Consider the following 26,220-nt stretch of genomic DNA (forward strand, 5'->3'; position numbering starts at 1 on the left):
GCCTTTCATGACCTCAGGACGTCGCAAAGCACTTAACTGCCTATGTAGTACTTTTGAAGTGTAGTCACTGTTGTAATGTAGGAAATGTAGCAGCCAATTTACACACAGCAAACTCCCACAACCAGCAATAATGACCAGATAATCGGTTTTATAGTAATGTCGATTGAGGGATAAATATTGGCCAGGACTCTGGGGAGAAACTCCCTTGCTCCTCTTCAAAATAGTTCCATGGGATCTTTTAGGTCCACCTGAGAGGGCAGCCGGGGCCTCGGTTTAACATCTCATCCAAAGACGGCACCTCCGACAGTGCAGCACTCCCTCAGTACTGCACGGAAATGTCAACTTAGATTTTGTGCACAGGTCTCTGGACTTTGAACCCATGCTCTTCTGGCTCAGAGACAAGAGTGCTACCCACTGAGCTGTGGCTGACGCCTGCACAGACAGGCAACAATAGCAGGTCAGAGGCTGGGTATTCTGTGGCGAGTGTCTCACCTGACTCCCCAAAGCCTTTCCACCATCTACAAGGCACAAGTCAGGAGTATGACGGAATACTCTCCACTTGCCTGGATGAGTGCAGCTCCAACAACACTCAAGAAGCTCAACGCCATCCAGGACAAAGCAGCCCGCTTGATTGGCACCCCATCCACCACCTTAAACATTCACTCCCTCCACCACCGGCGCACCGTGGCTGCAGTGTGTACCATCTACAAGATGCACTGCAGCAACTCGCCAAGGCTTCTTCGACGGCACCTCCCAAACCCGCGACCTCTTCCACCTAGAAGGACAAGGGCAGCAGACACATGGGAACACCACCACCTCCAAGTTCCCCTCCAAGTCACACACCATCCTGATGTGGAAGTATATCGGCCGTTCCTTCATCGTCACTGGGTCAAAATCCTGGAACTCCCTCCCTAACAGCACTGGGAGTACCTTCACCACACGGACTGCAGTGGTTCAAGAAGGCGGCTTACCACCACCTTCTCGAGGGCAATTAGGGATGGGCAATAAATGCTGGCCTTGCCAGCGATGCCCACAGCCCATAAAAACGAATTTAAAAAAATACTTTAAAGATGATTCTGCCATTGCCATTTACACTTCATCTAGACTCATCTTTTGTTTCTTACCTTGTCCCATTACCATCTCCCTTCGCCTTGCACCATCATCCCTTTTGTCTCTTAATCTCTCCTGCCTTCTGTGATGAAATATTCCATTCATCACTGCCTGTGACTGTGGTTGGTTTCAGGTTCCCCCTTACCATTGTATTGCCTGTGACTGTGGTTGGTTTCAGGTTTCTCCTCACCATTGTATTGTGTATTGGAATGTATGAAATGTGTTGTGTGTAGGGCTCCGCCCATACCTGGCCTCTATGTAAGCCAGCTCAGTCTGGCCTCACAGCCAGTACTGCAGACCTCCAGGGAAGATACCTCTCTCCACTGCGTGTTATCTTCTAAGTTAATAAAAGCCTTGTTTTGTTTCGCTAACATCGAGTCTCGGGATTATTGAGGCACATCAATTTTATTAACTTATTTTTCAACACAATGGATCAACTCCTGAAACCCGAACGTTTGGATTTGGATCAGCATGCTCCGGACGCATCAGCACGCTTCGGACACTGGTTTATGTGTATGGAATTCTTCCTGGACAATTCCGCAGCCGTCAAAGACGCTACGGACGCTGCGAGTATGAAACTCGGAATTCTGCGGAATTGGGTAAGCCACCGGGTTTACCCCCTCATCCAAGACGCCGACACGTACCTGGCCGCCTGCGACATCTTAAAGGCGCATTACCAGCAGCCTACGAATGAGGTGTATGCTAGGCATCTGCTCGCCACTCGCGCACAGCGACCTGGGGAATCGGTGGAGGAGTTCCTAGGCACCCTGAAAATGCTTGGCAAAGACTGCAAGTGCCGAGATGTAAAAGCCGCAGTGTACACCGACGAGCTTGTTCGCGATGCCTTTATCACAGGCCTCAGCTCCACTTACATCCGGCAAAGACTGCTGGAAAAAACGGGATTGGACCTAAAACAGGCTGCGGACACCGCGCGATCCCTGGATGTGGCCCAGAGAAACTCGGACGCCTACTCTTCAGCCCGCGCCGTCCACGCCACCACGTGTGCACCAAGGGCGCCGCCATCTTGGAAGGCATCTTCCCAGCCCGACACCGTCGGGGCCCCGCTCTCCCCCCAGAAGCCCTACGACAGCCGCGACGCGTCGGGGACCCAACTGCTACTTCTGCGGGCAGCCAAAGCACACCAGAAACCTGTGCCCGGCGAAAGGCACCACCTGCTTTAAGTGCGGTAAGAAGGGGCACTTTGGGAAGGTGTGCAGAGGGAACCCCGCTGGAAAACCAAAACCCGCCACCGCCGCGTGTGCGCCGTGGGAGCGGCCATCTTGGACGCCATCTTGCCCGACCTCGCGGGGTCCGCCATCTTGTGAGCAGACAGCGCGGATGCCATCTTGTCTCGATCAGGGCCCTACAGTGGCATCGGTCACAGTGGACCAGACCAGGCCCCACCCGCTATCCAAATCAATGGTGGACATCGAGGTAAACGGGTGCGGGGTTAAATGTTTAATTGACAGTGGAAGCACGGAGAGTTTTATCCACCCGGAACTGGCACGACAACTCTCCCTAAAGGTGGTCCCTACTCAGGGTACCATCTCTATGGCTGATAAAACCCAGACATCGACCATTCTGGGTTACTGCACGGTACAATTGTCCGTTAATGGGACTGTATACGATAATTTTAAAGTATTAATCATGAAGAATCTATGCGCGAGCGTGATCTTGGGCCTGGATTTCCAGTGCAACCACCAAAGCATCACGCTCAAGTACGGTGGGTCCCAGCCGCCCCTCACAGTGTGCGGCCTGGCTACACTGAAGGTAAAGCCGCCTTCGCTATTCGCGAACCTTACCCCTAACTGCCGGCCAATAGCGACCAAAAGCAGGAGGTACAGCTGGGAGGACAGGCGGTTTATCGCAACCGAGGTAGACAGGCTCCTGAAAGAGCGCATTATTGAATGCAGCAATAGCCCGTGGCGCGCCCAAGTGGTGGTGGTAAGGGGTAGCGAGAAGAAACGGCCAAATCGCCCAATACCGGGTGTTCTCCACCATCGACCTCAAGTCAGCGTACCACCAGCTCCCTATCAGACCAGAGGACCGCCCGTACACCGCCTTCGAGGCGAACGGACACCTCTACCAATTCCTCAGAGTCCCCTTTGGGGTGACGAATGGGGTCTCGGTCTTCCAGAGGGAGATGGACCGCATGGTCGATGACCACCACTTGCAGGCAACCTTCCCCTACCTCGACAACGTCACCATCTGCGGTCACAACCAGCAGGATCACGACTCGAACCTCGAGAGGTTCCTGAAAACCGCACAAAAACTCAACCTCACCTACAACGAGGACAAGTGCGTTTTCAACACCACGCGCCTCTGCATACTAGGCAGCGTGGTGGAGAATGGGGAAATCGGACCAGACCCCGACCGATTGCGCCCCCTACGGGAGCTGCCCCGCCCAACACTCCCAAAGCCCTGAAAAGGTGCCTGGGGTTATTTTCTTATTATTCCCAATGGGTCCCCAACTACTCCGACAAAGCCCGCCCCCTCTTGAAAGCATCCTCTTTTCCGCTCTCTGCTGAGGCCCACGCCGCCTTCAAAAGCATTAAGCAGGATATTGAGCGGGCCACGCTACAGGCAGTGGACGAGAACACTCCATTTCAAGTGGAAAGTGATGCGTCTGACTTTGCCTTGGCGGCCACCCTCAACCAGGCGGGGCGGCCCGTAGCTTTCTTCTCGAGGACCCTCCAAGGGCCCGAGATCAGACACTCCTCCGTGGAAAAGGAGGCCCAAGCCATCGTGGAGGCAGTGCGCCACTGGCGCCACTACCTAGCCGGCAAACACTTCACCCTACTTACCGACCAGCGGTCGGTAGCGTTTATGTTCAATAATAAACAGAGGGGGAAGATCAAAAATGATAAGATTCTTAGGTGGCGGATCGAGCTCTCCACCTTCGAGTATGACATCATTTACCGGCCAGGGGCCCTTAACGAATCCCCAGATGCCCTCTCACGAGGGATGTGTGCCAGCGCCACCGGGGATCGGCTACAGACCCTCCACAACGACCTCTGCCACCCAGGGGTCACGCGGCTGTTCCACTTCATAAAGTCCCGCAACTTACCCTACTCGATTGAGGAAGTTCGGTCTCTGACCAGGAACTGCCGCACTTGCGCTGAGTGCAAGCCTCGGTTCTACCACCCTGATAGAGCCCACTTAATCAAAGCTACACGGCCCTTTGAGCGGCTCAGCTTAGATTTCAAGGGCCCCCTCCCGTCCGTCGACCGCAATGTTTACTTCCTGAACATTGTGGACGAATACTCCCGGTTCCCATTCGCCTTCCCCTGCCCAGACATGACCAGCGCCACGGTCATTAAATGCCTCAACAGCCTGTTCTGCCTGTTCGGTATGCCGAGCTACATCCACACGGATAGGGGGGCGTCCTTCATGAGTGAAGAGCTACGCCAGTACATGCTGTCCAGGGGTATCGCCACGAGCCGTACCACCAGCTACAACCCCCGGGGTAACGGTCAAGTGGAGCGAGAGAACGGGACAGTATGGAAAGCAGTCACTCTAGCTCTAAGGACCAAGGGCCTCCCTATCTCCCGCTGGCAGGAAGTCCTCTCAGATGTGCTCCATTCGATACGGTCGCTATTGTGTACTGCCACTAATGCCACGCCTCATGAACGAATGTTTGTCTTCCCCCGGAAATCCACCTCAGGCGTATCCATGCCGTCATGGCTCTCCACCCCGGGTCCGGTATTCGTGCGAAGGCATGTGAGGGGCCATAAGACGGACCCTCTCGTGGAGCCAGTGCACCTACTCCACGCCAACCCCCAGTACGCGTATGTCCGGCACGCCGACGGAAGGGAGGACACCGTGTCAATAAAAGACGTCGCCCCAGCCGGTAACGACAACAACCACGGCAATAGCAGCAACAACGACCACAGCAACTCTTACCCACCCACTACTCTTTCATCACCCCCGGAAGAACATCGACCAACGGCACCCCCACCAACTACCCCTTCAACAACCCTGGCGGCACCCCCGGCAGAGACCCAGGAGGCCACCGGGGACACCCAGCCGACACCCGCGACACCACAACAGCCACGTCGGTCGCAGAGGACTACCAAACCCCCGAACAGACTAAATCTATAGAAGGGGTGAATGTGATGAAATATTCCATTCATCACTGCCTGTGACTGTGGTTGGTTTCAGGTTCCCCCTTACCATTGTATTGCCTGTGACTGTGATTGGTTTCAGGTTTCTCCTCACCATTGTATTGTGTATTGGAATGTATGGAATGTGTTGTGTGTAGGGCTCCGCCCATACCTGGCCTCTATGTAAGCCAGCTCAGTCTGGCCTCACAGCCAGTACTGCAGACCTCCAGGGAAGATACCTCTCTCCACTGCGTGTTATCTTCTAAGTTAATAAAAGCCTTGTTTTGTTTCGCTAACATCGAGTCTCGGGATTATTGAGGCACATCACCTTCCATCCTATCACAGACCTTCCCTTTTGTTCTTTCCTCTCCTCTCCCCTCTTCCTGCCCCTATTCTTGCTTAAAAACCTCCAACCATTTTCCAGTTCTGACGAAGGGTCATCGGCCTGAAACGTTAACTCTGTTTCTCTCTCTACAGATGCTGCCTGACCTGCTGAGTATTTCCAGCATTTTCTGTTTTTATTTCAGATTTCCAGCATCCACAGTATTTTGCTTTTGTAATACTTTAAAGAGGTTTCCTAATAGCCATTTTTTGTTAATTTACCCTTTACATCTGTTTGGTGATAGGTTATTCTAACAGCCTTGATCCTGCATGAAGTTGGCAGGTCTAATATGAAGAAAGGGTCCTATGAACAAGCACTCACATTTTTAAACTTGGCAGAAAATGAATTCAGGTGATGGATTTTCTCATTTTAATTTCTTTCATATCTGAAATATTTTTTTATTTGAGCAACATGTAAAATTATTATTGGGCCTTATATTCCGATGCCTACGGGTGTGTACGGACTGTGTACCCACCCGTAAGGAAATCGGAAATGCCGGTTTCAGGCATGCACAGCGCATGCACTGAATACCGGCATTTCCGATCTGTCAAGAATGGTCTTGACAGATCGGACGCCTGCCCTGGAGAAGGTGCTCCATGGGCAGAGAGTTACGCTTTCTGGAGACCCTCCGCCCGCAGAAAACCCTTACAATTCTTACGCCTGGTAAAAACGTAAGGCCTGTTTTTACCAGGATAAGAGTTGAAAAAAGTTTTTAAAAACATTTTTTTTCACTCATTTATCATTTAAAAATACTTAAAAAAAGATAAGTTTATTTTTAGCCCTGTAAAAAAACTTTAATTATTTTTTCCAAAAAATTAAATTTTTGTTTATTGTAATTTCAACTAATTTTAAAAAGGTGATTTAAAAAAAAAAGTTATTTAAAGTTTTACTATGTTTTTGGGGTGATCTCCATTCATATATTTGACAGGTCTATCTGTCAAGTGTATGAAGGGAGATTCCCTTCTCCTATTGGTTCCCCATGGCCCACGTGATCCCAGGGACGCTTGCGAGCTACCTTCGCCTCTGGGTTACATGTGCCCTGCGCACTTGGAGTTTGGAGAGGCCCAGGATCGGAAGTATACGCACCTCGGGAGCACTCAGGTAAGTTCGTATATTTTTGCAGATCGCAGGCCTCCGCACACAGGAAGCCTCCGATCGGAAAATACGGCCCATTATACCTTCACCACAGTTGCACGAGAAAGTGGAGATAAGTATAAGGTTGTAAGATCATGATAAGGAATGGACTACTGTTTCAGGATAGCCATGCTCACGTGTACTTGACCTTCACAGTAATAATGGTTCTGAAGTTTCAAAATCTGATCTTCACACACAAACTTTTATTACAAAAATCAGATCTTTGACATTCTTCATAGTGAAGACTGTAACTCTTATCCCTCAACCACTTTGAAGACAAAAATGTGCTCATTTTTGTATTCAATGAGTTTGCAGCATTTAAGATTAAGAAGGGAATTGACATACAGTCGTTGATCCAGGCAAGTTGTTCATTGGAGGGGAGGATTAAGAACATAAGAAATAGGAGCAGGAGTAGGTCATTTGGCCCCTCGAGCCTGCCATTTAATGAGATCATGGCTGATCTGATCTTGGGCTCACCTCCATTTCCCTGCCCGCTCCCCATAGTCCATCACTCCCTTATTGTTCAAAAATCTGTCTATCTCCACCTTAAATATATTTAATGACCCAGCCTCCACGGCTCTCTGGGGCAGAGAATGCCACAGATTTATGACCCTCTGAGAGAAGAAATTCCTCCTCATCTCAGCTTTAAAAGGGCGACCCCTTTATTCTGAAACTGTGCCCCCGAGTTCTAGATTCCCCCATGAAGGAAACATCTTCTCTGCATCTACCTTGTCGAGCCCCCTCAGTATCTTATATGTTTCAATAAGATCCCCTCTCATTCTTCTAAACTCCAATGAGTATAGGCCCAGCCTGCTCAACCTTTCTTCATAAGTCACCCCTTCATCTCCGGAATTAACCTAGTGAACTTTCTCTGAACTGCCTCTAATGCAAGTACATCCCTCCTTAAATAAGGAGACCAAAACTGTACGCAGTACTCAAGGCGTGGTCTCACCAATACCCTGTACAGTTGTAGCAGGACTTCCCTGCTTTTATACTCCAACCCCATTGCAATAAAGGCCAACATTCCATTTGCCTTCCTGATTACTTGCTGTACCTGCATGCTAACTTTTTGTGTTTCTTGCACAAGGACCCCCAGGTCCCTCTGTACTGCAGCATCTTGTAATCTCTCCATTTAAATAATAATTTGCTTTTTTATTTTTCTTACCAAAGAATAAGCTCACAGTTTCCCGCATTATACTCCATCTGCCAAATATTTGCCCACTCACTTAGCCTGTCTGTATCCCTTTGCAGATTCTTTGTGTCCTCTTCACAACTTGCTTTCCCACCTATCTTTGTATCATCAGCAAATTTGGCTACATTACACTCGGTCCCTTCATCCAAGTCATTAATATAGATTGTAAATAGTTGAGGCCCCAGCACTGATCCCTGTGGCACCCCACTAGTTACCGTTTGCCAACCAGAAAATGACACATTTATCCCGACTCTTTTCTGTTTGTTAGCCAATCCTCTATCCATGCTAATATATTACCCCCAACCCCGTGATTCAAATACCAGGGGGAAAAAGTTTTAAAAAAAGGAAATTAGGAGAAAGGAACTCACACAGCGTAATAGAGTTGTGGAATGTTACTGGGAAAGACCATTAAAGCAGACAATTGAATTGAGTTCATGACAATTAGATGTGTTTATGAAGAGAAGGGATTGAGGGATTTGGCGAGAAGGCAGGTAGGTTAGAGTGATTTATTGAAAAGAGGGTGACTTACTGGACCTATTGGCCTTTTCCTATTCCTAAAATTTTCTTATGTTTTTAGTGTAAACCAAGCTGTGTGAGTTGCTTACTTGAGCTACACTTGCAATCCTGTGACTAGCACTTTTGAGGACTAAGATGAATTTTCTCTCGTAGTTCAATCCTCATACGCACACCACCACGTTCTTGAGGGCACCTAGGGATGGGCAATAAATGCTGGCCTTGCTAGCAATGCCCATATCATAAGAATGAATAATACATTTAAAAACATAATCCTCCCAGACACATGAACTAAGATTTCTTATAAAATGCGGGGCAGTTACAGCTCAGAAGCAATGCAGTTCTTCAATTCAACGGATACCTATGTTGCCCTATATGCAAGTATTAACCAATCTATAGTCAAAATCTTTCATCTGTACACATTTCTTCTCAATTTTCTCTATTATAAATCCTAATGCCAACATTTGTAATGGATGCTGCCTATGTAAACGTGTCACACTGTAGTTACATCAACCCTCCAGTGGTGGTGCTGTAATACCTCACTGTTGTATCTCCCAGCTCACCAGCCTAAACGGCGGAGAAACAGCTTTAACCAACTCTATTCTTATCTCATGCTTTCCCAAATTGTCATGAATTTTGCTTTTTAACTGTAAATAATATGAAGTATGTAAAATTACGTATAGACTGCATGACTTCAAAATGGGCACTGAATTATATCTGTGTGCCCTGTTCTAAGTATCCCTGCCTTCTAGAATCATACAGCACAGAAGGAACTGCATCACCTGGAGACTACACTTGATTTCAGTCTTCATGGACAATGCCACAGGAGATTGACTGTTGAGTATACATACAAGAAACCCTGGGCATAAAATCAGTAACTAGCGGTGGTATATACAACAACAACAACAGCGTGCATTTATATAGCGCCTTTAACATAGTAAAACATCCCAAGGTGCTTCACAGGAGCGCTATCAAACAAAATTTGACACCGAGCCACATAAGGAGATATGAGGACAGGTGCCCAAAAGTTTGGTTAATGATAGGATTTAAGGAGCGTTAAAAAGGAGGAAAGAGAGCTGGAGAGCTTTAGGGGAGGAATTCCAGAGCTTAGGGCCTGGACAGCTGTAAGCACAGCCGCCAATGGTGAGTCAAAGAAAATTGGGGATGCGTAAGAGGCCAGAATTGGACAGGAAGACCAGCCTCTCCTTTAAGTAAAAAATTATAATCAAATCCAACCTAAACCAACCTTCCCTGTGTAGCGGGAAAGTTAAGTCGATCCTAAGGTGAAAGAATGGTTAGAGTGGTTCTCCTTGCAATGTTTTGATGTACTGCTCTATTTTACAGAGAATGTGATGAAGAACATCTTAACAGCATTGACAACTATGGAGTGCTGAATCTGGATGTGATCTGGTGTAATCTTCTACTACAGAACATTCAGTGCCTCGAAGATGCGAGAGAAAGGTTAGAAAAAGCTGAGGGTTACTTCAACAAATGCTTTGGAAAAAATCAGGAACGGCTTCAAGAACTTAAGGTTGGTTGATTTTTTTGTTTGCAAGAGTTTACACATTTGTCTGGGTATGGCACAGCCACAGTCAGTCTCACCTTTAATTTGCTTGTTTGTTTTATTTTTTATTTATTAAATCATGGGATGTGGGTGTTGCTGGCAAGGCCAGCATTTATTGCCCATCCCTATTTGGCCTTGAGAAGGTGGTGGTGAGCCGCCTTCTTGAACCGCTGCAGTCCGTGTGGTGAAGGTGCTCCAGGGAATTCCAGGATTTTGACCCAGTGACGATGAAGGATCGGCGATATACTTCCAAGTCAGGATGGTGTGTGACTTGGAGGGGAACTTGGAGATGGTGGTGTTCCTATGCGCCTGCTGCCCTTGTCCTTCTAGGTGGTAGAGGTCGCATTTTTGGGAGGTGCTGCCGAAGAAGCCTTGGCGAGTTGCTACAGTGCATCTTGTAGATGGTACACACTGCAGCCACGGTACACCGGTGGTGGAGGGAGTGAATGTTTAAGGTGGTGGATGGGGTGCCAATCAAGCGGGCTGCTTTGTCCTGGATGGTGTCGAGCTTCTTGAGTGTTGTTGAAGCTGCACTCATCCAGGCAAGTGGAGAGTATTCCATCACACTCCTTACTTGTGCCTTATAGATGATGGATAGGCTTTGGGGAGTCAGGAGGTGAGATAATCGCCGCAAAATACCTAACCTCTGACCTGTTCTTGTTGCCACAGTATTTAGGTGGTTGGTCCAGTTAAGTTTCTAGTCAATGGTGACCCCCAGGATGTTGATGGTGGTGGATTCGGCGATGGTAATGCCGTTGAATGTCAAGGGGCGGTGGTTAGACTCTTGCTTGTTGGAGATAGTCATTGCCTGGCACTTCTATGGCGTGAATGTTACCTGCCACTTGTCAGCCCAAGCCTGAATGTCATCCAAGTCTTGTTGCATGTAGGCATGGACTACTTCATTTGCTGAGGAGTTGTGAATGGCACTGAACAATGCAGTCATCAGCAAACATCCCCATTTCTGACCTTATGATGGAGGGAAAGTCATTGATGAAGCAGCTGAAGATGATACGGCCTGGGTCACTGCCCTGAGGAACTCCTGCCGCGATGATTGATCTTCAACCACCACTACCATCTTCCTTTGTGCTAGGTATGACTCCAGCCAGTGGCGAGTTTTCCCCCGATTCCCATTGACTTCAGTTTTACTAGGGCTCCTTGATGCCACACTCGGTCAAATGCTGCCTTGATGTCTAGGGCAGTCACTCTCACCTCACCTCTGAAATTTAACTCATTTGTCCATGTTTGGACCAAGGCTGTAACGAGGTCTGGAACCGAGTGGTCCTGGCAGAAGCCAAACTGGGCATCTGTGAGCAGGTTATTAGTGAGTAAGTGCCGCTTGATAGCACTGTCGATGAGACCTTCCATCACTTTGCTGATGATTCAGAGTAGACTGATGGGGCGGTACTTGGTTGGATTGGATTGCTTCTCTAGCCTCCCCTTAAATACATCTATACTATTCGCTTCAACCACTCCCTGTGGTAGACGAGTTCCACATTCTCACCACTCTCTGCGTAAAGAAGTTCCTTCTAAACTCCCTGAATTTCTCCTCAGTAAAATCCTTTCTTCTTGCATCAAAGCCCTCAGCAGGGGTGATTACTCTTGTCGTCCGGCCTTGAATTAGAATTAGAACCGGCCAGCAGTATTTATTGCCCATTCCTAGTTTCCCTGAGGGCATTAAGAGTCAACCATATAGTGTGGAACTGGCATCATGTGTAGGCCAGAGCAGGTAGGGGTAGCAGATGACCTTCCCAAGAGGACATTAGTGAATCAGTTGGGTTTTTAAACATGGTCATTTTTGTTCTGCTACAAGAAGGTCACCACAGATTTATGAAGCGATGTTATAACTTGCCACGGTGGGATTTGAACTCACAACCTCTGGGTTGCGAATCCGATACCGTAACCACTAGGCTACTATACCTATTCATGTAGGTCCAGGACTTCCCCCGCAACTCCTCCAGACCTGGTGGACACTGTTACATGGATCATTTGCTCAACGCCATGCATGGGCAAGGGGAGCTTTAAATACCTGGAATGGCATTATTTTCAAACCTAGGAATCTGCACATAACGCGGACAGGTTTAGGGATCAGGATTGGGACAGTAGTTGCAGGATAATCTAGTTATCATGCGAGGTTATAAGGAAGTTATATGTAATGTAAGAAAAGAGCAGGTGGAACTAGTGGGTAAGTGTAAATAGACTGGGAGGTAGGGTAGACCAAGGGGGACTGGGAAAAGACATCAGCCTAGAGAGACAGGTGCCAATTGTCAGAGAAGCTTCAAATATTAAGTACTGTCGTTAGTGTCTAGTGTCTGGGTCTGTGATAATAGAACCTAATTCAACACTGGCCCCCCACGTATACCCGATGTTCTGGGGAAGAATTGACTGCTTAAAGATGACTAAAGCCCCCCTCCCAAGGTTACTTACTTGTCGACCCTCCTTAGAGTAAGTAGGGGTGTTTCACCCTTGAGAAACTCACTGTTATCGACTGGCTAGACCTTGCTCATGGCTCAGTCCTATCATTGCAATGGGGAGGAAGCTTTAACGAGGGGTGCAGTTATCATTGAAAGCTTACATGTGGTAACAAGGAGGGTAGATGAGGGTAGTGTGTTTGATGTAGTGTATATGGACTTTAGCAAGGCTTTTGATAAGGTTCCATATGGCATCTTTCCCAGGGCTGTCATCCTACTGAACTCCACAAATAAACACTAAAGCCTGCACATCTGCCGATGCACTTTATTATGGTCATATTTATGCTAATATATATGTACAAATGTATGTTGAAATGTTTAAGTGTCCTAATCCAAATTGTACACTCTCGGGAGCCGCAAGCCTACATTTCGTTGTACTGCACTTGTGCACTAACAATGACAATAAAAGTTGATTTGATTTGATTTGACTGGTCATGAAGTTAAAAGCCCATGGGATCCAGGGCAAAGTGTCAAGTTGGATTCAAAACTGGCTCGGAGACAGGAAGCAGAGGGTAATGGTTGATGGGTGTTTTTGTGACTGGAAGGCTGTTTCCAGTGGGGTTCCGCAGGGCTCAGTACTAGGTCCCTTGCTTTTTGTGGTATATATCAATGATCTAGACTTGAATATAGGGGGTATGATTAAGAAGTTTGCAAATGATACTAAAATCGGCTGTGTGGTTGATACTGAAGAAGGAAGCTGTAGACTGCAGGAAGATATCAATAAATTGGGCAGAACAGTGGCAAATGGAATTCAAACCAGAGAAGTGTGAGGTAATGCATTTGGGGAGGGCTAACAAGGAAAGGGAATACACATTAAATGGTAGGACACTGAATAGTGTAGAGGAACAAAGGGACATTAGAGTGCACGTCCACAGATCCCTGAAGGTAGCAGGCCAGGTAGATAAGGTGATTAAGAAGGCATATTGAATGCTTGCCTTTATTAGCCGTGGCATAGAATACAAGAGCAGGGGGTTATGCTTCAACTGTATAAAACACTAGTTAGGCCTCAGCTAGAGTACTGCTTGTAGTTCTGGTCACCACATTACAGGAAAGATGTGATTGCACTAGAGAGGGTACAAAGGAGATTTACAAGGATGTTGCCGGGAGTAGAGAATCTTAGCTATGAGGAAAGACTGGATAGGCTGGGTCTGTTTTCCTTGGAACAGAGGAGGCTGAGGGGAGACCTTATTGAGGTGTATAAAATTATGAGGGGCCTAGATAGAGTGGATAGAAAGGACCTATTTCCCTTAGCAGAGGGGTCAAAAACCAGGGGCACAGATTTAAAGTAATTGGTGGAAGGTTTAGAGGGGATTTGAGGGGAAATTTCTTCACCCAGAGGGTTGTGGGGGTCTGGAACTCGCTGTCTGAAAGGGTGGTAGAGGCAGGAACCCTAACCACATTTAAAAAGTACTTGGATGTGCACTTGGGATGCTCTAACCTGCAGGGCTACGGACCAAGAGCTGGGAAGTGGGATTAGGCTGGATAGCTCTTTGTTGGCCGGCGTGGACATGATGGGCCGAAATGGCCTCCTTCCGTGCTGTAACTTTCTATGATTCTGCGGGAGGGGCACGTTGATGTATTAAGGTTCCTTGCCCTGAGTGTGACTGCATTGGGACTGATGTGGTTTAAGCATTGAAACAATTTTCACCCTGTTTCCTTTTCTGTCGTTCCTCTGTTTCTTTCTCGAGCCTAGATCCCATTGGTTAAGGAGATAGATTGTTGGTCGCGCAGTTCACTGAGGTCCCAGATGCTCCGTTGCCCTCGGCACACCGTTGCCCGATCGCACGTCCAGCAAGTTACCGCGCAAATTTGTTTTGAGCTGAATGGTACAGGAAAAGTCTAACTAACGGCGCACGCCGTGAGATGCCCTGCTCCAGCATGATCCGGCCCATGGCGCCTTACCGCGTCCTCAAATCAAATCAAATCAACTTTTATTGTCATTGTTAGTGCACAAGTGCAGTACAACGAAATGTAGGCTTGCGGCTCCCGAGAGTGTACATTTAGATTAAGACATTTAAACATTCAACATACATTTGGCTTGTAATATATTAACATAAACATAACCATAATAAAGTGCATTGGCAGATGTGCAGGCTTTAGAGTTTATTTGTGGAGTTCAGTAGGATGACAGCCCTGGGAAAGAAGCTGTTCCTAAATCTGGTCGTACGGGTGCAAATGCATCTGTAGCGTCTCCCAGATGGCAGGAGGGCGAACAGACTGTGGCTGGGGTGGGTAGGGTCTTTGATGATAGACCGTGACCTCCGTAAACAGCGTTTCTGGTATATGTGCTCTATGGTCGGTAGCCGGGTGCCGGTAATGCGTTGGGCAGTTTTGACTACCCGCTGCAGGGCTTTCCGGTCATAGTAGCTACAGCTGCCATACCATACTGTGATACAGTTCGTCAGGATGCTCTCTATTGTGCAGTGGTAAAAGTTAGAGAGGATCAGGGGTGACAGATTACATCCCTTCAGCCTCCTTAGGAAATATAGGTGCTGCTGGGCCGCCTTCACCAGAGAGGAGGTATTGAGGGACCAGGAGAGGTCTTCCGTGATGTGGACTCCGAGGAACTTAAAGCTGTCCACCCTTTCCACCACAGCCCCATTGATGTGGATGGGGGTGTGACTTCCGCCTTTAGACTTCCTGAAGTCCACAATGATTTCTTTGGTTTTCTTGATGTTAAGGGACAGGTTGTTGTCGGCGCACCACTTCACGAGATGCTGGACCTCCTCCCTGTAGGCTGACTCATCGTTGTTGGTGATCTGGCTTACTACAGGACATGCTAAAGTGCTTCACAACACATAGCCAATTGATTGTGAAGTCTCCGTTGTTTAGTATCAAACACGCGGCACAAGGCTCCGCAAGCAGCAATAAGATGAATGTCTAGTTAATCTGTTTTTGTGTTGTTGCTCGAGGGAGAAATGTAGACAAGGACATCTGACTTTTGACAGGAGGCCTGATTGTGTGAGTTGGTCCGATCCCATCACTTTGTCCACTCACCTTCCCCTGACACCAGATACTAATATTGGGTTGGTGATAATAGTTTGATAATGGTATTAATATTGGGTTGGTGATAATAGTTTGGTAATGGTATTAATATTGCGTCAGGTGGCACATCGTGGCCTTAGTTCGTTGCCAACTCAGCATCGGCACCACGAGAAACGCAGGTATTTCTCTGAAATAGTGTCAAGGAATCTTTAACATTCGCCAACCAGGCAGACAAGACCTTGGTTTAACGTCCCATTCGAAAGATGACCCCTCTGACTGCATATTTGCAGAATATCTCTCGAATGTTGGATGGGGTAATCTGGAGTTAAACGCCTCTCTGCTATTGTCATGGTAGCATTTTGATTGAAGTAGGATAGTGATGTGCCTTCAATAACCACAAAACTAGAAGTTATAGACTTTAACAAGTTGGCTTTTAATCACTAAGATCAGAGCTAACATCTCAACACACTGACTGGCTCGCAGGAATGAGTCATACAGGTTAGTCAGGAAAGAGGAAGTGAAACTATACACCGTGTGGGGGAGGGTAATATACATGAGTGCAAAACGAATACAGGCAAGAACAAACCGATTTCATTACATTCACCCCTTCTTTAGATTTAGTCCATCGGGGTAATGTTTCTTAAAAGTTGGTATAAGTGAGTCTGTCAGGAGGTTTTGCGGTTCTCGGTGATCGGCGCAAAGCCGGTTGGGGTGCCTCTAGGGGAGTGGATTCTGGTTCCTCCGCTGTTCGGGCCTCCGCAGTATCTTCCAGGTTATCTGCAGTGTCCTCCAGGTTAAAGTTGGGTATTGATACCTCTGGGCGTCCTGTCTCTTTGTGTAGGTCTTCCTCGGGTAGTCTCTCATCGTTCTCTCCGCTCCCCGAGGGAGCGAGGTCTTTTATGGAAACTGTGTCCTCTCGCCCGTCAGAGTATTCGATATAGGCGTACTGAGGGTTTGCATGGAGGAGCTGTACCGTTTTATGGCCTCTCACGTGCTTCCGCAATAGTACTGTCCCCGGGGACGTCAGCCACGCGGGTAGAGATATGCCCGAGGTCGATTTCCGGGGGGAAACGAACATCTTTTCGTGAGGGGTAGCATTAGTGGCTGTACGTAAGAGACCTTATGGAGTGGAGCACGTCTGGGAGGACTTCCTGCCAGCGGGAGGTCGGAAGGCCTTTTGACTTTAAGGCTAACGTGACAGCCTTCCAAACAGTAGCATTCTCCCTTTCCACTTGCCCATTACCCCGGGGGTTGTAGCTAGTGGTTCTGCTAGTGGCTATCCCCTTTGAGAGCAAGAACTGGCGCAGTTCGTCACTCATAAATGACGTCCCCCTATCGCTGTGTATGTAGTTCGGCATGCCAAACATGCAGAATAGATTACCGAGACACTTGATGACCGTGGCACTGGTCATGTCTGGGCAGGGAATGGCGAAGGGGAAGCGGGAATATTCATCGATGATATTGAGGAAGTATACGTTTACGGTCGGCAGAGGGAAGGGGTCCCTTGAAGTCCAGACTTAGGCGCTCGAATGGCCGTGTGGCTTTGATAAGGTGTGCACGGTCAGGCCTGTAGAAACGAGGCTTGCAGTGCGCACAGATGCGGCAGGCTCTGGTCATTGCCCTGACCTCCTCGATGGAGTGGGGCAGATTGCGGGACTTTATAAAATGGTATAGTCGGGTGACCCCTGGGTGACCAGAGGTCGTTGTGGAGACCCTGTAATTTGTCCGTATGAATGCTGGCACACATTCCCCGCGATAGGGTGTCTGGGGGTTCATTAAGGGCTCCCGGCCTGTACATAATATCATAGTCGAACGTGGATAGTTCGATCCTCCACCTGAATATTTTGTCATTCTTGATTTTCCCCCTTTGTTATTAAACATGAAAGCCACCGACCGCTGGTCGGTGAGCAGGGTGAAACGTTTGCTGGCTAGGTAGTGTCTCCAGTGCCGCACTGCCTCCACTATAGCCTGTGCTTCCTTCTCGACAGAAGAGTGCCTGATTTCAGGTCCCTGAAGGGTTCAGGAGAAGAAGGCCACAGGTCTCCCAGCCTGATTGAGGGTCGCAGCTAAAGCAAAGTCTGACGCATCGCTTTCGACTTGAAAGGGAATGCTTTCGTCCACTGCACACAGTGCAGCCCTTTCAATGTCCTGTTTGATACTGGTGAAAGCCTCCCAAGCTTCAGCTGATAGTGGGAAGGACGTCGATTTAATGAGGGGTCGGGCCTTATCAGAGTAATTGGGCACCCATTGGGCATAATACGAAAAAAATCCCAGGCACCTTTTTAAAGCTTTGGGATTGTGTGGCAGGGGCAGTTCCTTTAGGGGGCGTAATCGGTCAGGGTCCGGTCCAATTACCCCATCTTCCACCACACAGCCGAGGATACAGAGACGGGTTGTGTTGAAGACACATTTGTCTTCGTTGTAGGTTAGATTTAGCTTTAGGGCAGTTTTTAAAAATCTCGCAAGATTTAGATCGTGGTCTTGCTGGTTGTGCCCGCAGATAGTGACGTTGTCCAGATAGGGGTAGGTAGCTTGTAGTTTATTCTCGTCAACCATGCGGTCCATCTCGCGTTGGAAGACCGAGACCCCATTTGTTACCCCGAAGGGCACTCTGAGAAAATGGTAGAGGCGTCCGTTTGCCTCAAAGGCGGTGTATGGGCGGTCCTCCGTTCTAATGGGGAGCTGGTGATACGCGGATTTGAGGTCGATAGTCGAGAAGACTCGGTATTGCGCGATCTGGTTGACCATTTCTGATATGCGGGGTAAAGGGTAGGCGTCCAGCTGGGTATAAATATTAACAGTCTGGCTGTAGTCAATTACCATCCGTTTCTTTTCGCTATTTTTAACTATGACTACTTGGGCACGCCACGGACTGGTACTGCATTCAATAATGCCTTCCCGCAGGAGTCTGTCCACTTCCGCCTTGATAAAGTGTCTGTCTTCCAGACTGTACCGTCTACTTTTGGTCGCTATGGGCCTACAGTGCGGAGCGAGATTAGCGAATAAAGAGAGCGGGCTGATTTTTAAGGTTGATAGGCCACAGACTGTGAGTGGCGGCACTTTCGTGGTGGCACTGGAAGTCCAGGCCCAAGATTACATTAACACAGAGTTCTGGCATCACGAGGAGTTTAAAATCCTTGTAGTCCGTGCCTTTTACAGTCAGTATTACCACACAGTAGCCCAAAATGTCCGAAGTGTGGGACTTAGCAGCCATAGCAATTCTGCTCCGTGTAGGGGTTACCGTTAATGAGTGCCGCCGTACCAGGCTAGGGTGGATAAAACTCTCGGTACTCCCACAGTCAATTAAACATTTCGTTAAATTCCCGTTTACCTGTATGTCCATCGTGGATTTTGTCAACGGGTGTGGCCTGGATTGATCCACCGTGATCGAAGCCACTGTTGGGCCCTGGGCGGCCGTTGAGTCGGGAAAAGATGGCGGATCCCAAGATGGCGGCCCGCACGGCACGCACGAGGCGGTGACGGAGTTGGAAATCGGATTCCCCCTGCAGACTTTGCTAAAATGCCCCTTTTTCTTACATTTGAAGCATGTAGCGTCCTTCGCTGGGCATCGTTGTCTGGGGTGCTTGGCCTGGCCGCAGAAGTAGCATTTCGGGCCTCGAGACATTGCCGCTGTAGTAGGACTCCTGGGTGAACTTCTGTGTGGGGACTCCGGCGGTGTAGAGCTGGTCTGAGACCTGGATGGGGAAGATGGCTGATTCCAAGATTGCGGCCCGCTCGGCGCGCACGAGGCGGTGAGGGCCGCATGGCCGGAAGAATAAGAGTCAGAGTTTTTCTGGGCCACGTCCAGCGATCGCGCAGTGGCCACTGCCTTTTTTAAGTCCAGGACCTCCTTCTCCAGCAGTCTCTGCCGGATATAATTCGATTTGAGGCCCGTGATGAAGGAATCGCGGACCAATTCGTCAGAGTACACGTTGGCCGTCACGGCCTTGCAGTTACAGTCCCGGACCAAGTCCTTTAGGCCCTGTAAGAAATCGTCCATTGATTCCTCAGGTCGCTGCCTGCGTGTAGCCAGCAGATGTCTGGCGTACACTTCGTTTACTGGCCTCTGGTATTGGGCCTTCAGGATAGTGATGGCCTCCGTGTAAGAGGTGGCGTCCCGGATGAACGAATAAATCCGATGATTAACGCGAGTAGTCAGTAGACTCAGTTTATCTACCTCGCTAGCGGATGAGGCCCTCGCGAAGAGTTCGAAGCATTTGAGCCAGTGTCCAAATTGATTTGATGCTTCAGCAGAATGTGGATCCAAGTCCAGACGCTCTGGTTTTAGGAGTCGATCCATCCTAGTATTCTTTAGTGATTAAAATTGATGTGCCTTCAATAACCACAAAACTAGAAGTTATAGACTTTAACAAGTTGGCTTTTAATCACTAAGATCAGAGCTAACATCTCAACACACTGACTGGCTCGCAGGAATGAGTCATACAGGTTAGTCAGGAAAGAGGAAGTGAAACTATACACCGTGTGGGGGAGGGTAATATACATGAGTGCAAAACGAATACAGGCAAGAACGAATACAGGCAAGAACAAACAGATTTCATTACAGATAGTGAAAACAGAAAGTTCTGGAAACACTCAGCAGGTCCGGCAGCATCTGTGGGGGGAAAGGGGAAAAAAGTTAACGTTTCAGGTATAATCTTCTGTCATATTTATCTGTAATATCTTTCACGTGTGGCAAATGGTTATACCTGAATTGTTTTTTTTTGCTTCCCCTTTCTCCACAGATGCTGCCTGACCTGCTGAACATTTCCAGCATCTGAGTATTTTGCTTCTTGTTTTTAGGGTAGAGAGGAATTCGGTACAAGTGGATCAAAGGGCTTCTCTAATAACATCACTGGGCGTAATTTCTATCACTTTAATTAGACAAACGCAGGAGGAGAGAGGTCTGCACAGGACTGGTGGAGGTTTAAAGGAAGCGTGGAACCTTGGAACTCCTCAGATATCCCAGTTTTCTACACAATATGAGGAGGTCCCAAACCAATGGGATATATTTACACCTTCCTGACCAAACCTTTGCTGACAATGTTCCTGTGAGGTAGCATTTAATGACATGGATTCAAAAATATCTTCCCCTTTCTTTCTACAGGATGACAGCGGGAGACACAAGATACTGCTCCTACGGCTTTACGCACTTTGGGGGGTGTGGTTCTTTCACAACCAAATGGAGAAGGAAGCTCTGAGCAACCTCAGAATGGTAACGTTTAATATCTATCGCTTCAGGCGTTTTTCTGTTCTTCCCTCCAATTATCTCCACTCCTGTCCTGAGGGTAGAGACACTTGCTGGCAAGTTGGGGGGGGGTGGATGTGGGGAGTGGATGGGTGGGGCAAGTCGGGGCACCCTCTGCTACCTTTGCCAGGTGGTCATCTTTCAACAACAACAACTTGTGTTTATATAGCGCCTTTAACATAGTAAAATATCGCAATGCGTTTCACAGCAACGATTATCAAACAAAGTTTGACACCGAGCCACATAAGCAGATATTAAGACAGGTGAAAGAGGTGGGTTTTAAAGAGCATCTTGAAGGAGGAGAGAGAGGCGGAGAGGTTTAGGGAGGGAATTCCAAAGCTGAGGGCCAAGGCAGCTGAAGGCACGGCCGCCAGTGGTGGAGCGATTGAAAATCGGGGATGCACGAGAGGCCAGAATTAGAGGAGCGCAGAGACCTCGGAGGGTGGTAGGAGGTTGTAGAGGTAGCGAGGGGGGGCGAGGCCGTGGAGGGATTTGGAAACAAGGATGAGAATTTTAAAATCGAGGTGTTGCCAGACCGTGAGCCAACGTAGGTCAGCAAGCACAGGGGTGATGGGTGAACGGGACAATTGCAAGTTCACCTGTGATGTGACTATAATTTGAGGGTGAGTCATGAGGAATGGTTATATTCGGCCATAAAGAACCGGGAAAATATTAATACAATAATGTAGATGGAAAAGATTTTTTAAATTTCCATTTTTTAAAATTCATTCCAGAAATATTCTTTTAAATGGAACTAAAGATGCAAGGAACACTTCACGGGGCATTACTTTCAATCCTCCTTTATTGTTATAAGCCTCGACGTATAGGCCAGGATTTTCCCACTCAGATTGCACCAGCTCCCGGAGGAAACTCAAACACATTTGGGTAGGAAATGCAACGGGAGCTGTATCGCTGGCTCCCCACTCACCACCCCACACCCCCAAAACCACTTCTGGGATGGGCCGCAGCATTTTCAGATAGTCGCTGTGGCATTATTGGTAGGTGTCAGCCATGGTTCAGTGGGTAACAGTCTCTCTCTCTCGCCTCAGAGTCAGAAGGTTGTGGGTTCAAGTCCTACTCCAAAGACTTGAGCACAAAAATCTAGGCTGATACTTCAGTGCAGTGCTGAGGGCGCGCCACACTGTCGGAGGGTGCCGTCTTTCGGATGAGAAGTTAAATCGAGGTCCGTAAAAGATCCCATGGCACTATTTCGTAGAAGAGCAGGGGAGTTATTCCCGGTGTCCTGGCCAACATTTATTCCTCAACCACGGTCATTAAAACAGATTATCTGGTCATTATACATTATATAGATAGACGAACCAGTGACGCAAATAGAGATAAATAGCTTTGCTCTAATAGCCATGTCAGAGACATGGTTGCAAGGTGGCCAAGGTTGGGAACTAAATGTTCCAGGGTACTTTGACGTTTTGAAAAGACAGGCAGAATGGAAAAGGAGGGGGAGTAGCCCTGATAATAAAGCATGACATAAGAACAGTAGTAAGAAAGGATCTCGGCTCAGAAGAACAGGAAGTAGAATCAGTATGGGTGGAGATAAGGAATAACAAGGGGCAGAAAACACTGGTAGGAGTTGTATATAGGCCCCCTAACGGTAGCTATACTGTTGTACAGAATATTAATCAAGAAATAGAAGGAACATGCAACAAAGGTAATGCAATAATCTTGGGGGACTTTAATCTTTAAATAGATTGGACAAATCAAATTGACAAAGCTAGTCTGGAGGACGGGTTCATGGAATGCATTCGGGACAGTTTCCTAGAACAATATGTCATGTAACCAACCAGGGAACAAGCTATTTTAGATCTTGTACTGTGTACTGAGTCGGGGTTAATTAGCAATCACATAGTAAAGGATCCTCTGGGGCACAGTGATCATAATATGATAGAATTTTACATTAATTTTGAGAGTGACTTGCCTAAGACCGTAACTAGAGTCTTAAACTTAAATAAAGCCAATTACATAGGTATGAGGGGCGAGTTGGCTAAGGTAGATTGGAAAAATAAATTAAAGTTATGGCAGTAGATAAGCAGTGGCTAGCATTTAAAGAAATATTTAATAATTCTCAACAAAAATACATTCCATTGAGAAACAAAAACTCCATGGGAAAAGTGAACCAACCGTGGCTAACTAAAGAAGTTAACGATAGCATTAGATTGAAAGAAGAAGCTTATAATGTTGCAAAGAATAATTGTAAGCCTGAGGATTAGGAGAGTTTCAGAAACCAGCAAAGGTTGACCAAAAAATTGATAAAAAGGGAAAAAATAGAATATGAGAGAAAACTAGCAAGAAATATAAAAGCAGGTTGTAAAATTTTCTACAAGCATGTAAAAAGGAAAAGAGTAGCAAAAAGAAATGTTGGTCCCTTAGAGGCTGAGACAAGAGAAATTATTATGGGGAATAAGGAAATAGCAGAAACGTTAAACAAATATTTTGTATCTGTCTTCACAGTTGAAGACACAAAAATCATACCAAAAATGGTGGGGAACCAAGGGTCTAATGAGGGTGAGGAACTTAACGTAATTAATATAAGTAGAGAAAAAATACTAGAGAAACTAATGGGACTGAAAGCCGACAAATCCCCTGGACCTGACGGCCTACATCCTAGGGTTTTAAAAGAGGTGGCTGAAGAGATAGTGGATGCATTGGTTTTGATCTTCCAAAATTCCCTAGATTCTAGAATGGTCCCAGCGGATTGGAACGCCGCAAATATAACACCGCTATTCAAGAAAGGAGGGGGAGAAAAAACAGGGAACTACAGGCCAGTTAGCCTGATATCAGTTGTCAGGAAAATGCTGGAATCTATTGTTAAGGAAGTGGTATCAAGTCACTTAGAAAACCATAACATGATTAAGCAGAGTCAACTTGGTTTTATGAAAGGGAAATCGTGTTTGAAAAATTTATTAGAGTTTTTTGAGGATGTAACTAGCAGGGTAGCTAAAGGGGAACGAGTGGATGTAGTATATTTGGATTTCCAAAAGGTATTTGATAAGGTGCCACATAAAAGATTATTATGCAAGATTAGGGCTCATGGGGTTGGGTGTAATATAGAGCATGGATAGAGGATTGGTTAACGGACAGAAAACAGAGAGTAGGGATAAACAGATTGACATGAATCTTGTCATTCATGTGGAAATGACTTATGAAATGATACTGGGCGGCCTGCTGGTGGCACTGTCCAGGGAGAGTATAAATACTCGGGCATGGGCCCAGCTTGCTCAGGACATTCTTTAACAGGAACTGGTGAAGGACACAACTAGATCTCTATGTTGAAAAACAGTCGATTAAAGCCTTGTTTAATACTTAGACCAAGTACCTAGTAGTATTCTTACATCACAGATCTTTTTCAGGTTGGCAGGCTGTAACTAGTGGAGTGCTGCAAGGATCAGTGTTGGGGCCTCAGCTATTTACAATCTATATTAATGACGTAGATGAAGGGACCGAGTGTAATGTAACCAAGTTTGCTGATGATACAAAGCTAGGTGGGACAGTAAGCTGTGAGGAGAACACAAAGCCGTGATTTTCTCGATCGATGCGGTATGGGAGCGGGTCAGGTGGCTTCCGTGTTCCAGTCCCGCCCCCAACTATATCCGACCCACAGACATGACTTTACGTCAATTAGCCTTGTTAAGCCCATGCTGTGGGCTTGCTGGCCAATTAAGATGAAGCCGGTCAGATGACGTCATTTGATAACGCGTCATCTGCCAGTTTTCTTAAAGGGACCACGCACAATTTTTTTTTTGACAGCTGATTTCTCAGTGTTTGACAGCATTGAGGTGCTGCAAACACTGACAATCACTGCACAAAGGTGACCTCTTGCACCCAGGCTCTCCAGTGTCTCCCTCCTTAGGCTAGAAAAGATGGCAGTTGTAGGTGAGGCTACAGAAGCGATCTGTCACTGGTGAGAGAGATTCTCCCAATGAGGTGGGACTAGACAGCCAATTCAAAACTTGTTACCTACAGAAAAGCCTAAATGCATTAAAAATGAATTTCCCAACATTTTCTTACCTCTGAAACTCTCCAGTGCACCATTGGATCTTTCACACCACTTCAGCAGCTGTCATCAATGCAGAAACATTACAGCAGACTCACAGCACACCACACTTAGCTGGCGTGGTGTCCGGACATCGGGAAGCCCGAAGTAGAAGTGTCAAAATTGCAAAAGAGCCTGTTAACTGCTTGTTAACAACCTTTAACAGGCAGTAAAGTGGCTATAATCCTCTTCCGGCCGCTAGGTGTCGGGTCCATGCGCAAATCGTGGACCCGACACTTTGGAAGATTGATTGGAGGCGGGTTGACAGCGGGTTTCCGACCCGCTGTCAATCTTTGTGATTTTGCCGGATGTCCCGCCTCCAACCCCGCCCCCCTGAGCGCCGGCAAAATTCCAGCCAAAGGGTCTGCAAAGGGATATAGATAGACTAAGTGAATGGGCAGAAAGGTAGCAGATGGAGTATAATGTAGGGAAATGTGAGGTTATTCACTTTGGTAGGAAGAATAGAAAAACAGAATCTTTTTTAAATGGTGAGAAACTTTCAAATGTTGGTGTTCAGAGTGATTTGGGTGACTTTGAACAAGAAACATAGAAAGCTAGGATGCAGGTACAGCAAGCAGTAAGGAAGGCAAATGGCATGTTGGCCTTTATAGCAAGGGGGTTGGAGTATAAGAGTAAAGAAGTCTTGCTACAATTGTACAGGGCCTTGGTGAGACCACACCTGGAGTACTGTGCACAGTTCTGGTCTCCTTATCTAAGGAAGGATATACTTGCCTTGGAGACGGTGCAATGAAGGTTCACGAGATTGATTCCTGGGATGAGAGGGTTGTCCTATGATGAGAGATTGTGTAGAATGGGCCGATACTCTCTGGAGTTTAGAAGAATGAGAAGTGATCTCATTGAAACATACAAGATTCTGAAGGGGATTGACAGGGTAGAGGCTGAGAGGTTGTTTCCCCTGGCTGGAGTGTCTAGAACTAGGGGGCATAGTCTCAGGATAAGGATTAGGTCATTTAAGACTGAGATGAGGAGGAATTTCTTCACTCAGAGGGTTGTGAATCTTTGGAATTCTCTGCCCCAGAGGGCTGTGAATGCTGAGTCTTTGAGTATATTCAAGGCTGAGATCGATAGATTTTTGGACTCTAGGGGAATCAAGGGATATGGAGATCGGGCCGGAAAGTGGAGTTGAGGTCGATGATCAGCCATGATCTTATTGAATGGCGGAGCAGGCTCGAGGGGCCGAATGGCCAATCCTGCTCTTACTTATGTTCTTATCACATTGCTGTTTGTGGGAGCTTGCTGTGCACAAATTGGCTGTCACATTTCCTACATTGCAACAGTGACTACACTTCAAAAAGTACTTCTTTGGCTGTAAAGCACTTTGGCACAGCTTGTGGTCGTGAAAGGCGCTATATAAATGCAAGTCTTTTTAAGGTTTTTTTTTTGTTAAAAACACTAAAATTGTGGAGCTGGAGAATAATAAAAAATTGGGCCTTCTCCACTCAACGCCTCTATGTC

At 47.2% G+C, this 26,220-nt stretch overlaps 1 pseudogene across 1 annotated transcript in view; it reads left to right on the top strand.

Moving 5' to 3' along the window:
- LOC147116976 (NEDD8 ultimate buster 1-like) overlaps nucleotides 1-26,220 on the top strand; it is an 88,190-nt pseudogene that overhangs the window by 45,117 nt on the left and 16,853 nt on the right. Inside the window, exons 7-9 of the transcript XR_015078338.1 lie at nucleotides 5,840-5,946; nucleotides 9,779-9,965; nucleotides 20,556-20,663. The product of XR_015078338.1 is annotated as an NEDD8 ultimate buster 1-like (transcript). The remainder of the gene's footprint in view (nucleotides 1-5,839; nucleotides 5,947-9,778; nucleotides 9,966-20,555; nucleotides 20,664-26,220) is intronic.

Source organism: Somniosus microcephalus, chromosome 5 (genome assembly GCF_052327205.1).
Source record: "Somniosus microcephalus isolate GS21.2 chromosome 5, FLI_Smic_1.0, whole genome shotgun sequence".
Classification (NCBI taxonomy): Eukaryota; Metazoa; Chordata; class Chondrichthyes; order Squaliformes; family Somniosidae; genus Somniosus; species Somniosus microcephalus.